General features: G+C 42.3%; 1 long non-coding RNA gene across 1 annotated transcript; it reads left to right on the plus strand.

Moving 5' to 3' along the window:
* The first annotated feature begins 207 nt into the window (after positions 1-207).
* LOC307040726 lies at positions 208-13,280 on the plus strand. The gene is made up of 3 exons (XR_013808576.1): positions 208-1,097; positions 1,893-1,949; positions 13,213-13,280. It is a non-coding gene; the product is annotated as an uncharacterized lncRNA (long non-coding RNA).

Genomic DNA, 13,280 nt, shown 5'->3' on the forward strand with positions numbered 1-13,280 from the left:
AAATAATTTGTTTTCTTTTTCAATATTCCCTGTGGCCAAGGACAAGCAGCCAAGAAAACCCATTGCACACATTAAAGTGACCATTAACCATCAATTGAAACATGATAAAAGAAAACAAATAATAATAAAACTGCCGATTCAATGTGTTTTTTCTCCACATCAGCAAAGCGGCTTGTATCCTGTTATTGCCCTGCCATCATTCTGTGTTGAAATATAGTGTGTTTCCATACCATCAACCCAACAGGGGAACAGCACGGGTGAAAGACTGCGGTGTCACACGGAACACGGGCTGATATCAAACTGCGCACGGAGAGTACAATCAATCTGCCAGCGCTGTCAAAAAATACATCATGACGGTGATGAGTTTGAGTCATTACGGCTAAATGTTTGCTGCCATGTGCTGTGATGCATGGAGGCTTATTCGGCAGCCAATCAGTGCTGGCTGCTGTTTGCATTAATGACTCGTTATGATGGGGCATCCCTCGGTTAATGAGACGCGATGCACCATTGTATTTTCTTTCGCTGTGGTGATTAATCATCTGATAGTTAGTTTGTAGAGGGGGTGTTATCTGCTGCTCTCTTGTTGGAACAAGAGACAAGTGCCCTTTTCTGCTAAAACGCAGCGTGTCTCTGCGAATCAGAAGCCCTGTCAAAACATATACTGGACTCACTCTGTCTAACTTGTCACAGGAACATAAATAAATTTGATCCTGGAACAGTGACTTGTGACATTGAAGTCTCCGTATTGCAGCATGGGGATCAGGTCGTTTGGCTCCAAATCAACAGCGATTACCCCAGGCACTTTTTCCGTCTACACCTGATTTTTGCGTGAACTTTATCTCAGAAGTGGCGCCTCCGAGGCTCTCCTGGATCCCACTGTGTTGTCAACGCAACATGGCAGCCCTGCGGCAAAGTCTGCGGAGCATTGCAGAGAGAGACCTCCAGCTTCAAACAAGAGATCACAAAGCTGAGTTCCCGCTGAGCCGGAGCATAAAGAATGAGGAATGTGTGGTGAGGAAGACGTGACGAAGGCTGACAACTCTGAAGGCACAGCCATGCTCTGCTGTGAAGTCAAGGCACGCCACAATATTACCTTTGTAGGTATTAGCAATGGCTTTAAACATAATGTCAAGGTCTACCTGATGTCTTTTTTTTGACTGGGAAAGTGCAAGAGGTCCCAGTGTTCATAGAAAAGCAGACAAAACAAGAATCACATGAACAAGCCCAGGGACAACAGATGGGAATTGTGGGATATATGGTGCAACACATTTATTGTACACAGTTGTAGATAAACCAATACTTGAACAAATAATAATGCAGAAAAAACTCAAGATAGTATAACAAACAAGTTTTTAATCTGGATTGGCAACTACATTAAGACACACATGTTTCCAAGTATTTAAAGTTAGTCTCTGCATGCCCTCGGAAAACTTGAGATTCTGCTGCATTCATTTATATGACTGTCTTTCCAAAGCACAAGAAGAAGCAAACACAACATGCACACTTATTTATGAGTTCATACTTTTCAATCAATCCAAAGGTAGTAGGTAGGTTAAAATCAAATATATGTAGCAATGCGCAAAGGCAGTGAAGAAGAAGACTGGGATCACCCTTGATATAAAATACTCGTACGCTTTGAAAAGTTTCTATGAGGAAGGAAAAGCATTCAGCCCATTTGTCAGATCTCAAGGACACACTAAATGTGTTTTGGTGAGTAACTCTGAATATGACAGAACATTTAAAAACTCCAAAAGGCAAATTAAAGTGACTCAGCATATCTTCTCACCAATTTTCTGATATACAATCTCAAACTTTTCTAACCTCTTCATTGGATTTTACGTGTGTCACCAATGAGGAAATGTATTCATGTTGTCATTTTTCATTCCTTGCAGCCTTTGACAGCGATCCCAGAGCACACTCAGAAGAGATGACAGTATTTGGATAACAAGGTACGAGTGTTTGTGTGAGTTTCTTCAAATCTTTCGGTGTGTGTTTGTGTTTTGGTATGTGTAAAAACAACACGGTGTACAAATTGAGTCCAGAGGGAGCAGATGAAGGCCTCTAGTGCTGACAGCTGATGCCGAGAGTTGGAACATAGATTTTGACCGCACTCTTACACTGAAAGCTGTGCCAACCTACCAACCTACTTACTGCCTGCATTTGTGTTTGACCGCGAGCACAACTTAACTTAATGCACCAAGGTAAAGCCCAACAGAGGTCACACAGTCGACCGAGAAGCAGAAAATAAATCCCCTCATTGAACAGCTTAGGCAGCGAGCGTTGTTCAGGAGCAAACACACTCCTAAGAGAAGTTTCTGGGGTTTCCAGCATGCAGATGGTGCGTGACTTTTATAAAAGCCTTAACAAATGGAAGGAGTAAATGAAGTGGACAGTTCCTCCCAACCAAAACATCCAGGAGGTTCTACAATCTTGGAGAAAAAATAGGTTCACATTTAGTTTCACTGGTCCAAGGAAATAATGACACATGAAAAAGTATCCTGCGGCAACTAACTTTGTTGGTAGTCGGACTCACAGAGCCTGAAACCCAGTGCACTCAATATTAGTCAGACAAGATTCCCTCTCCCTCAGGGTATGTGAGTACAACAGATCTATTGTTATTTGTTTTACGGCTGTTTCACGACAGAGAATGCTTTGAAGACGAGATAATCTATATTCCAGGTTGAGGTTTCATACCCTGCTTCATGCTGCCATCAGTATGATTCGTATTAGCTGATATGGACGTGATGGAAAAACTAAAAACAAATCTCTCTGAGTAATGCAGTCTGTTAAATAATCAGGACTTCAATCAACAAAGAAACATTTTCCAACATGGGTCGACTCCACTGGTCGGAAAACAAAGTCCAATTCTATAGAAGTCTATCGGCCCGTCCACTTGGCGGCGTACGTTGAAGCTTCAATGCTTCTGCCCATTGGGTGACGTCACACTTTGCCAAACTGCATTGTGGGAGCGTCGCTTCTCTTTGCTCGCTAAAAAAAGTTGATCGATGTTCAACTTTTAAAGCTTCGACGGAAGCGTCAGCCAATCGAATCATATGCCAGTACAAGCTCGAGCCAATCAAACCGCGTGCTTGTATGTCCGGGGTGGGAGATTCATGTGATTGGTTGTTGGTCGAGCTTCAGACACGCCCACCGGCAAGCTTCAACGCACGCCGCCGTGTGGACGCTGCGTTAGAGACAACTACCCTACCTCTCACTCCATTTTTTACATCAGAAAACAATTTCCGGATGATTATAGGGCCTCAATTGCTATTTTCAAGCATCACTAGAGCATGATGTTCATTTTGTGAAATATGTTCCCGTTCCAATTGTTTTCTGTGCAGAACTTTAACCCTTTTTTTTTTCAGGTTATCAAAGTTCATCTTGGTTGCCTTGATCAGCTTTCTCTTTTACTTTGCACCAACCTTACGGAGCACTTCTGGTTCCAAAAAGGCACAAGAAGTAACATCATCATAACCAGTAATATATCATAGTAAAATAACATAAATCCATATTCCAGGTTAAGGTTACCCCTTAGGTTTTTTAAAGATAGCAAATGCAACAAAAACGGCTTCTGGCTGCCGTACGTATGATCCGATTCCCTGATAAGGACAAAATGAAATCACTCTCAGTAAGGCAGTTTGTTAATTAATCAGGATTTCAATTAACAAAGAAAAGATGTTTGCATTATCTCTGCTGCTTCAAATTAAGCCTGGAAGCAAATTAAACGAGGATCTGCGTCTGGATGAGCATCAGAAGGAATGCTAATGACGGCTGACGATCACACGGCGAAAAACTGTAGACTTTCAAACGGGTGTTTATGGGAAGAAAACAAGAAATGTTTTTCCATCACATTTGATTAATTATTATTATTGCTTGTGCACCCACCCAGTTAATTTCTACGAGCTACAAAACGTGGCAGTTGAGTCAGATTAACCCAAACAAAACCCTTTTTGAGGTGTGTAATAATCACTAATTTCACAAGAAAACATTTTGACAGCTCAGGTTTCTATCTGTCAGATTTCTAAAACACGCTTTTATCGAATTGATTTAATCTGATTCTAGTTTCTTTATATGTTCAGTCATTTTAATGCACAGTGTTTAGTACATGTGTCATTGTTATATTTAATGCATTCTTTGCTTGCTATTGTTATTCTTTTAACAATTTAACTGCATTCCCAGATCTCAGCAGTACACTTCTGGCCATTACTGATGATTTATATGTACTGATAAATATAATGCTGCATTAAGATAAGATTAAAAGCCGAAATATACACAATTTGTGCACTGCTTGCTTTGGCTTCACACAAACCCTTTGTATTGGCCACACATCCGAGGTGTTTGTTGACTCGATATGAAATACTGATTAGTGGGTGACGGCCTCCAGAAATATATATTAGCACCTCTGTGATCAATAAGGAGTTTTAGCTTTATTACGAGGCAATCAATAACACCAAAACAAACCAAATGTTCATTAGATTCCATGATAAATGTGTGAAACAATAGCGTATTGATTCTTACAGAAGTTGTATATCACAGCAATTTAAATGTGGAACCCTTGTAGATTTCATAGTTAACAGATTAGACGCTATAGAAATTGTGATTAGATTATATTCATAGCTCTCCTTGCATTATTTTACCTGATATTGGCAACGCTTGCAAAACACCATTTGATACATTGCATGTCTGCACTCGGGGACATCCAATTAAAACGCAAATGACTGACACGCGTTCTCAAAGGCATATCAATTAGGGTTAAAGGCTAAGTGGGAAGGCTCTCTGTAGCACACATCTGGTTCACCACGTTGTTTTGAACGTCCAGCCTGCATGCACCGGCCAATCGATGCGGGCGGATACAGGCGATAAGGGAGCAGAGCCCACAGGGGGAGAAGTGGAATCACATGGTCGGATCAATACCCAGCAGTGTATTTCACCTCTGTTGAGACTCTCGCCCACAACAGCCTGGAACGCACACATCAGAAACAGCCTCAAGAGCTGTTTCAAAGAGATTTGGGCTGCGCTTTGTACTTCCATTGCAAATTAACTCCACTGACAGGTTTTTCAGGAAGTTTCACTAACATAGGAGGAGATTAGAGAACAAAATGAGAGCTTGACCATTTAAATTTCAGAACTTTTAAAAGAGACGGGCAGACGGACAAGTGAGGATGTTATCTTCAGAGAAACCAATCAATGGAGCCAATCTCACACCCAGGAGGGCTTTACTGCCTGGCACTTATTGATGCTTTCACAGTTGGGGCCCTGCTGCACATTAAACCCTCCGTTCCCTCTTCTGCCAATCGGGAAGCAAAACCAAAAAGCCCCAAACCACTGTGGAGAACAGTTATTCTTTTCAGCTGAAGGCTTTTGATTCTTTTAGAAAATTGCTTTGAATATATTCCGACATGTTTAATAATAGTAATTACTTAAAGGTCCCATGTCATGCTTTTCCGGTTATTACCTGTCCCCTTGTGTGTTATGAAGGTTTTTATGCATGTGAACGGTCTGCAGAGTCAAAACCCTCAAAGTACACCCTGTAGCGAGTAAAACTCTAACACAGAAAATACCTCCACAAAACGCCTCGTTGGAGATACGTCACTGTCCATTGATTCTTCCGGGTACTGCATTATGTCATGCGTTACCCGGAACCAAATGGACCAATCCGTGGAGCCGTTACGTTACATCCGCCGAGCCGTTACGTTAAGCCCCCGCTGATTGGTCCATATTGACCAATCCACGGACTTCCTCACACACACACTCAGTGCAGGCAGCTCTGCTGATCTCTCCTCCCTGGCTGCAGGCTGATAACAGACAGTTGGGATCGCGGCGAAATTCTCTCTGCAGACCCATTCTCACATCGTTTATCAACCTTTTTCTTACTCAATATCAAGCCACACTTATTGTTTTTACTTCGGCTGTGACTTTGTGTGTGCTCAGGGTGAGTTTGGCTGTGTTTCGCTGTCGCTAAACAAGGAAACCACACCTCCACGGAGCTCAGCGCGATTCACAACGTCCCGACCAATCAGAGCACACTGTGCTCACAGGGAGGGTGGGGGCGGGAGCTATTGGAGCTACAACGAGCCGTTAAAGGCAGAGAGTGACATTCAGTGAATACACGTAGTTTACAGAGATGCTGTATGCGAAACCAAAGTGATTTTGGAAAATTGCACAATATAAATCTATTCTAGTAGACCTCAACAATGGAATTATGATCAGTAGAAATGGCCATGAAATGGGACCTTTAAAGGTCCCCTATTATACTGTTTTTCATCAATATATTATAGGTCTCATATATATACAAAACATGTCTCTGAAGTGTTTGGCTCCAAATACCAAACAAATCTTTGCAGCATCCCATAATCCCCTCTGTTTCAGGGCTGATTCTCTGTCTGTTACGGAGCAAAGAAACTGAAATTAAAGGCCCTGACACATCAGGCCGAAATCGGACGTTTTCGTTAGTCGGATGACGAAGCGTGCCCTGTCACCCAAACTCAATTTGGTGTGTCCTGCACCGTCGGTCGTGGCACGCCTTATTTGGCCTTTCATGGCCGACGCATGGCCGATTCAACATGGCCAAAGAAATCACTCTGATCGCTTCCGCCTCTTGAGAGACTGTTGCTTGAGAATGTCTTCCACAAGCAACACTCCAATGGCTGATAGCTCCAGTACCGCACAAAACATATTTTCGATGGACGAGAGTGAAAATGGAACGCACACGCTATTTGTTTGTATCACGCAGTCTGTTCTTCTTCTCTTGGTGTATCACGCAGTCTGTCTTCCGGTTGTACACACTACCGCCGCCTGCTGGTAAGGAGAGTTATTGCAACTCACGCATGCGCAGTTCCTACGTGCTCGGCTGAAGTCTTTGCGGTGTGTTCCAGTGCGACACATGGCCAAGACGCAGGAGAACAAAGCGACGCATCAGCTCATCTTCAGACAGCTTTTTATAGAAATGGATCAGGACAAAAAGAGAGAGAATCTTTGTTCCTGAAACTTTCAGAGTCTCTTTCCACAGAGGGGACACATGTTGATGTAGAAGAGACATGGAGAAGAGGGGATTTTGCATAATAGGTGACCTTTAAATGTATATAGTGCAATACGAAGTCCAGAACAATTTCTCGGTGCAGCCTAATTTATCCTCCGTGTTTATCTGAGTCTTGGTTTATTGTGAGATGCGTTTAAGGGTTATTTGTGAGGGGGTGGGTGTGCAGTGAGGAATGACAGAGAGGCGCTTGTTAAAAAAGGGATGCACGGAACAGAAACATTTGTTCTTCATATTTTGATGTTCTTTAATGATTTATTTCAACGTCCAAAAAAAGAAGTGGGGCGAAAGGAATCAATGCACCTTAAAATAACATCACATCCTGTCACACAACCCTACACAAAAACACACACATGTCAGTGTTACATAACTCAGCGTGGTAGTTCAGCCCGTCTACCCATAAGAACACAAAAAGACAAAGAAACATAAAAAACAAGCGTTATTTTGAGTTGATCCGAGGCTTTCCCAAAAAGACAGCAGATTAATGTTTTTGGGAATGAGATGTTTAAATACAACTTTGGTTAAAAGTCTAGGTGTCCAAATACATTAGACCCTATAAAAGCCTCGTTTGTTCAAAGACATTTCTGGCTGATCTTCTAAAAAAGCATAACAAGCCAATCAAACTATAGGAATTTAGATAACGGGTGGATTTATTAAGCACTGATAAAACATCATACATGCCAAGACATACATTTCAAGGTACACTTGTAGCTCCTTCAGAGTAAAGGACTATCTAATCTTATCTCATCTTAAATGTTCTTAATAAAGCCAGCCATCCATTGTCTATACTCACTTATTGCAAATAATATGTATGGTATACTAGATTGGTTAAGACAAGTGTATTGGTTTTCAAACGAGTGATTCATTAACTGTTTCTTTGCAATTTTGCTAAAGGGCAGTCAAATAATAGTTAATATATCCCTTGGAAAATAGATCATGACAGCTGTTGCGGACCTGTGTTTTAAATATGGCACCACAGGCAGAAATGAGCAGAACGAAAGAATGACTGGCTTCACTTTGCAAGATTTCTGTCATGTTCTTTTGTAGCAGGCAAGGGTGTAACTTTGGTTTGAGAAGTGGGGGGGACACAAAACAGGGGGTCCTCCGCGATGAAACATTGTTCTCGATTTAATTCCATTTCCTGCCTTTCTACAAATATATTAGGGACTATGGTGTTAACTAATCCAAGACAAATGTGTAATGAGTGCGCAAACGTATCTAGTATCCTCTCCATGTGAGCCTGTTTTATTTGTGATGACCTCACATCCTCTAGGGTGGGGGGGGGGGGGCTTCTAATCTCCGTTAGCTTCGAGCTAGCACCGGATGCTAACAACAACCCCCGTAACTCTCTCTGTCTCTCTGTCTCTCTCTGTCTCTGTCTCTGTCTCTGTCTCTCTCTCTCTGTCCCTCTCTCTGTCTCTCTCTCTGTCTCTCTCTCTGTCTCTCTCTGTCTCTCTCTCTGTCTCTCTCTGTCTCTCTCTCTGTCTCTCTCTCTCTGTCTCTCTCTGTCTCTCTCTCTGTCTCTCTCTGTCTTTCTCTGTCTCTCTCTCTGTCTCTCTCTCTCTCACTGTCTCTCTCTGTCTCTCTCTCTGTCTCTCTCTCTGTCTCTCTCTGTCTCTCTCTCTGTCTCTCTCTGTCTCTGTCTCTCTCTCTGTCTCTCTCTGTCTCTCTCTCTGTGTCTCTCTCTGTCCCTCTCTCTGTCTCTCATGTCTCTCTCTCTGTCTCTCTCTCTGTCTCTCTCTCTCTCTGTGTCTCTCTCTCTGTCTCTGTCTCTCTCTCTGTCTCTCTATCTCTCTCACACAAAATGCACTCGTGCCACGCACACACAGATGCTCCTCCGTGAAGATGACCCCTTGCGTAAAAAAAAGTAATAAACATATTTGAAAACTGGGGGGGGACACAAACGGGATTTTCGAAAAGTGGGGGGGACATGTCCCCCCTGTCCCCAGTGGATATTACGCCCATGTAGGACACGTCTTCCTTTAACACACATCTCCTCGAAATGCAGCATGTTGTGGCTGTCTAGCTGACAATTGAGATTTTAGATTCAAATCAACTTGATTAACGCCTGAGACTTGATGGCACTACCGAGATGCAATTATCTGCTGGGTGTGAGACGGTCCCAGCTAAATTCTGGGTCCCAGCGCTCAGGATTAAGAGTGAATGAGCTAAAGACCTTCCTTTAAGCATCTCTCAGAGGCAGTGCTGAGAGTTGTTGGAAGGCCACAAAGGAAATAAGCTATTAGGTTACTTTTATGGGGATTAAATAGTATTTCCCCGGTGATAGGGTTCCTTCTGGCTTCAGCAAACAATTGCCAATATGCTTATTTAGAAAGCAAAGAGTGACATGAGCGTCTGATCGGAGTCGTCCTACTTTTACTCTCCTTTTAGTTTAGTTTTGTTCTCCACCAACTCCTGAGAAAAATTAAATAGCTTCCAGATGCGCTGCTTTGTCGACAAGCCACTTGTTAATTTAGCTCTGCTGTTTAATGCTGCTAACCAGATAGCAAGCAATCTGAAAAGCCAGGCCAATGCAGCATGTATAGACGCCTGCATTTCCATCTTACCTTAGCTTTTGTCTTAAAGCTGCATATTTTCAAAAAGGTTGCAAAAAGAAATAAAATTGAAAAGAAGTCTATGAGAAAATTATCCTATTTCTCATTTGATTTATTACCGCCTTTTCCTGATGATTTTTTGGACTCAATCGCCATTTCCCATTACAATAATAATAATGTGAATTATGCTCCAATTACAATAAAACTGATGAAAATATAGGGAATGCTTCAGGGTGTGGAAACATTGCCAGATTTACAGGTCGCTATCATAATTTTCTGTTTCAGTGTTGCCAGTGTTTTTTATTTCAGCTTTAACATTTGTATTCATTAAAGCTATTTGTAAAAAAATCATGTAAATATAAGAATGGTAGTTCTTCTGTTTCACTATCACATGTCACTTCTGATTTCAAAGGGACGCAGTAGGATACAATAATCAAAACTGGTATACTGTCATAAAAGAGTCAAGAGTTCGCTCACCAAATAGCCCAAAGGACTCATGCTACAACATGGGGTCAATGAGCAATCAGCAGAGTCCCCGAGGAAAACTTTAAAGAGAGTTAAAAAGGCAACACATATTCCCAATTTCTTCCCAGGAAGCCATCCTCCTCTCTGCTGTCCTTCTAAACTGCAATTTGTAGCGCCAGATTGCCTCTGTGCAGTATGACAGGGAGAAGTGGCTGTTTATCAGGCGAGCTGGTATTTAACTTTGTAGGACACATTTGTATTGATTGGGCTTTGTAATTTTCTCCTGAGTAGATTGAGCCGCTGGTTGCGTGTGGGCTGGCGTGCATTCAAATTAACAGGATATGCCTCCAGCATGGCTGAGTAATGCCACAGCGTGGACAGATTCTTAAAGGCATTTATGTAATAAGGAAGATTGACACAGGAGAGGTCTTTCTGCTGGAAGAGAGAAATGGAATATGTATATATATATTTCTGCTAATAAATACTGAAGAATAAACCGTACCTGGCACTCCACTAAGCTCTGCACTTGGATTTAAGATGTTACATTTCGTTAAAGGTCCCCTATTGTACTGTTTTTCATTGCTTTATTATACTGTAGGTCTCAGATATGTACAAAACATGTCTCTGAAGTGTTCCCATCCCATAATCCCCTCTGTTTCAGCCCTGTTTCCAAAGTGCTGATTCTCTGTCTGTTACTTTAGATGAAAATAAGGAGCCCCTCCCCACGCCCCTCTGAGAGACATTTGGTTAAAAAGAACACAATGGTGCTCTAGGAGGAGATTCAGGTGATAAGGGGGGGGGGGGGGGGGGTTACCTTGGTTGGTGATTGGCTAAAGCCCGCGTCACACTGTCCCGAAATTGACACCCGATGGACACACGATGAAGGAAATGTTCAAATTCGGCTCTGATCGTAGCAACATCGGGCCATTCGTGAGGGCATCTTAAGCCATCGTATGACCGCCGGTGGAGTCTCTCAGGCTCCGGCAGCAACTTCGTGAGCGGCAACTTCGTAAGGCACTCGTGAGGGCATCTTGTCAAATCGTGTCATCTTCGTGTTATCATCGGTGCCATCGGGCATTCACCCTCAATCTGATCGGGGCGAATGCCCGATGGCACCAATGATAACAAGATGCCCTCACGATGGCCTTACGAAGGGCAAAATTGACACACGAATTCAACACAAAAATGAACCTTCGCAAGGTCCTTCGGCAATTTCTTGGCATGCCAAAGATTTTGCCACCGCACACGAAGTTGCTGCCAGACCCTGACAAACTCCACCGGCGGTCATACGATGGCTTAAGATGCCCTCACGAATGGCCCAATGTTGCTACGATCAGAACCGAATTTGAACATTTCCTTCATCGTGTGTCCATCTGGTTGTTTTATTGCACAACAAAATCATGTAAACATATTATGTAAATAACCCAATTTGTGTTCTGTGAAACTGAAAAGGATATAATATATTATTTTGAAGGCGAGTTGACAGGTAGTTGTTGTTGCTATGGAAACAACATTACGGAGAGGGGACACATGTTGATGTAGAAGAGATATGACAAAGTGGATTTTGCACAATAGGTGCCATTTGCCCATCCCTGTTTTAGATGGACATTATTTGAGGAAGAAGTGATAAGGAAGGACAAGCAGCTTCAAAATGTACACAGGAGTAATTAAAATATTCGGACTCTCGAGCGGCCCACTTCGGTACCGCTAGTAAATTGTCAACGGGGGGGGGTGCTGTTGACTTATCCGACCGGCCCACTTCAGTACCGGCCCATCGGGATTCGTCCCGAACGTCCCGATGGCCAGTCCGCCACTGGATTAAACCGTGATAATGCAGCCATTTGTTCATTTGTTCATAAGGCCTTTCCTGGAATATAGCTTACAACTTTGGCAGCAGAATCTCATTTTAGTTGCCATCATGTTGAAAGTTACCCTTCTTCTTCATCACCCGTCTTTCTTTCTGGATTCACAACAGCTGCCGTTGATGTGTCATTACCAAGGCCAATTACTTGCCATGAACTCCCCTTGAAAAGGAGCAGCTCTTTTCCTGTATGAACTCAAAAGAACACCACTCAGGGTCATTACCAGGGCCCTCGAAAGGTAAAGTCTGTTGCATGTCCATTATGAAGGGTTTGGACATTGGCATGTTCACCTTCAGATCCTCCAAGTAATGCCTTGATAATTGGTTTCAGTGCGTGTATGAAGGAGGCTGTGTAGAGAACAAGACCAAATGAAAATCTCAACCATTTAGTGACATAATAGATACCAGCACTTTGTTGGGTTTCTGTTAGGACTAGAGCAGCTGCACTTTGAATAACCAAGAGGTTTTTTTGTTCAGAAACATCTTTAAAAACCTTCAGCAGTAGTTCGAACTCCATAAGAAAGTAGCATGTTTTTTTTTCTCTAAATGGTTTTAATATGAATGATCTTAACCTTGATTTACTTTGTGGTGGTAATATACTTCTCTCTGGGAATGTGATCTGTGTTTTAACATGTTCTTTTATGTTTTGTTTTGTTCTATTGTTCTGTCTTTTTTACTTTGCATTTAAGTATTCCAGGACTGTATGTTGCATGTTTTTATTTGATTGTATTTAATTGTTTAAAGGTGACCTATCATGCAAAATGCACTTTTGTACGTCTTGTATACATGAATATGTGTTCCCGGTGTTCCAGGGAACTCACCAAGTGTCAGAAAACACAACTCTCTCTATTTTCCTCCATACCCAAATCTCTAAAAAAGGGGCTGCAACGGATCTGATACAGACTGATCCAGATTTGAACACTTCTATGACGTCACAGAAGTGGCGCTACGGCTATTGGGCCAACTCCACCAATCAGGATGAGACAGCCACGGACATTGCCGTTGGAAAGCGCTGGAGACGCTGTAGTACATATGCCAGGCCTGTAGATGGTGCTGTTCTCACAGAATCAGCCCATGCAAAGACAGTGTTAAATTGAGCGAAATTAGGAATGGCTAAAATGCATGATCTGTTTGGTATTTTGAAAAATAAAAAGTATAAATATGCCTTATATAGGTATGGTCCTACACTATATTATTCAAATATAGCATGATAGGTCCACTTTAAGTATTCCAGGACTGTATATTGCATGTTTTTATTTGATTGTATTTAATTGTTTCAATGAAATGTGTTTTAGGTTGACTGTCCATCTCAACCCAATCTCTCCAGGGACTTCAGATGAAAAATAGCCTCTTGGCTCACGTT

The sequence above is a fragment of the Notothenia rossii genome (assembly GCF_949606895.1).
Source record: "Notothenia rossii genome assembly, chromosome: 5".
In the NCBI taxonomy this organism is placed as follows: domain Eukaryota; kingdom Metazoa; phylum Chordata; class Actinopteri; order Perciformes; family Nototheniidae; genus Notothenia; species Notothenia rossii.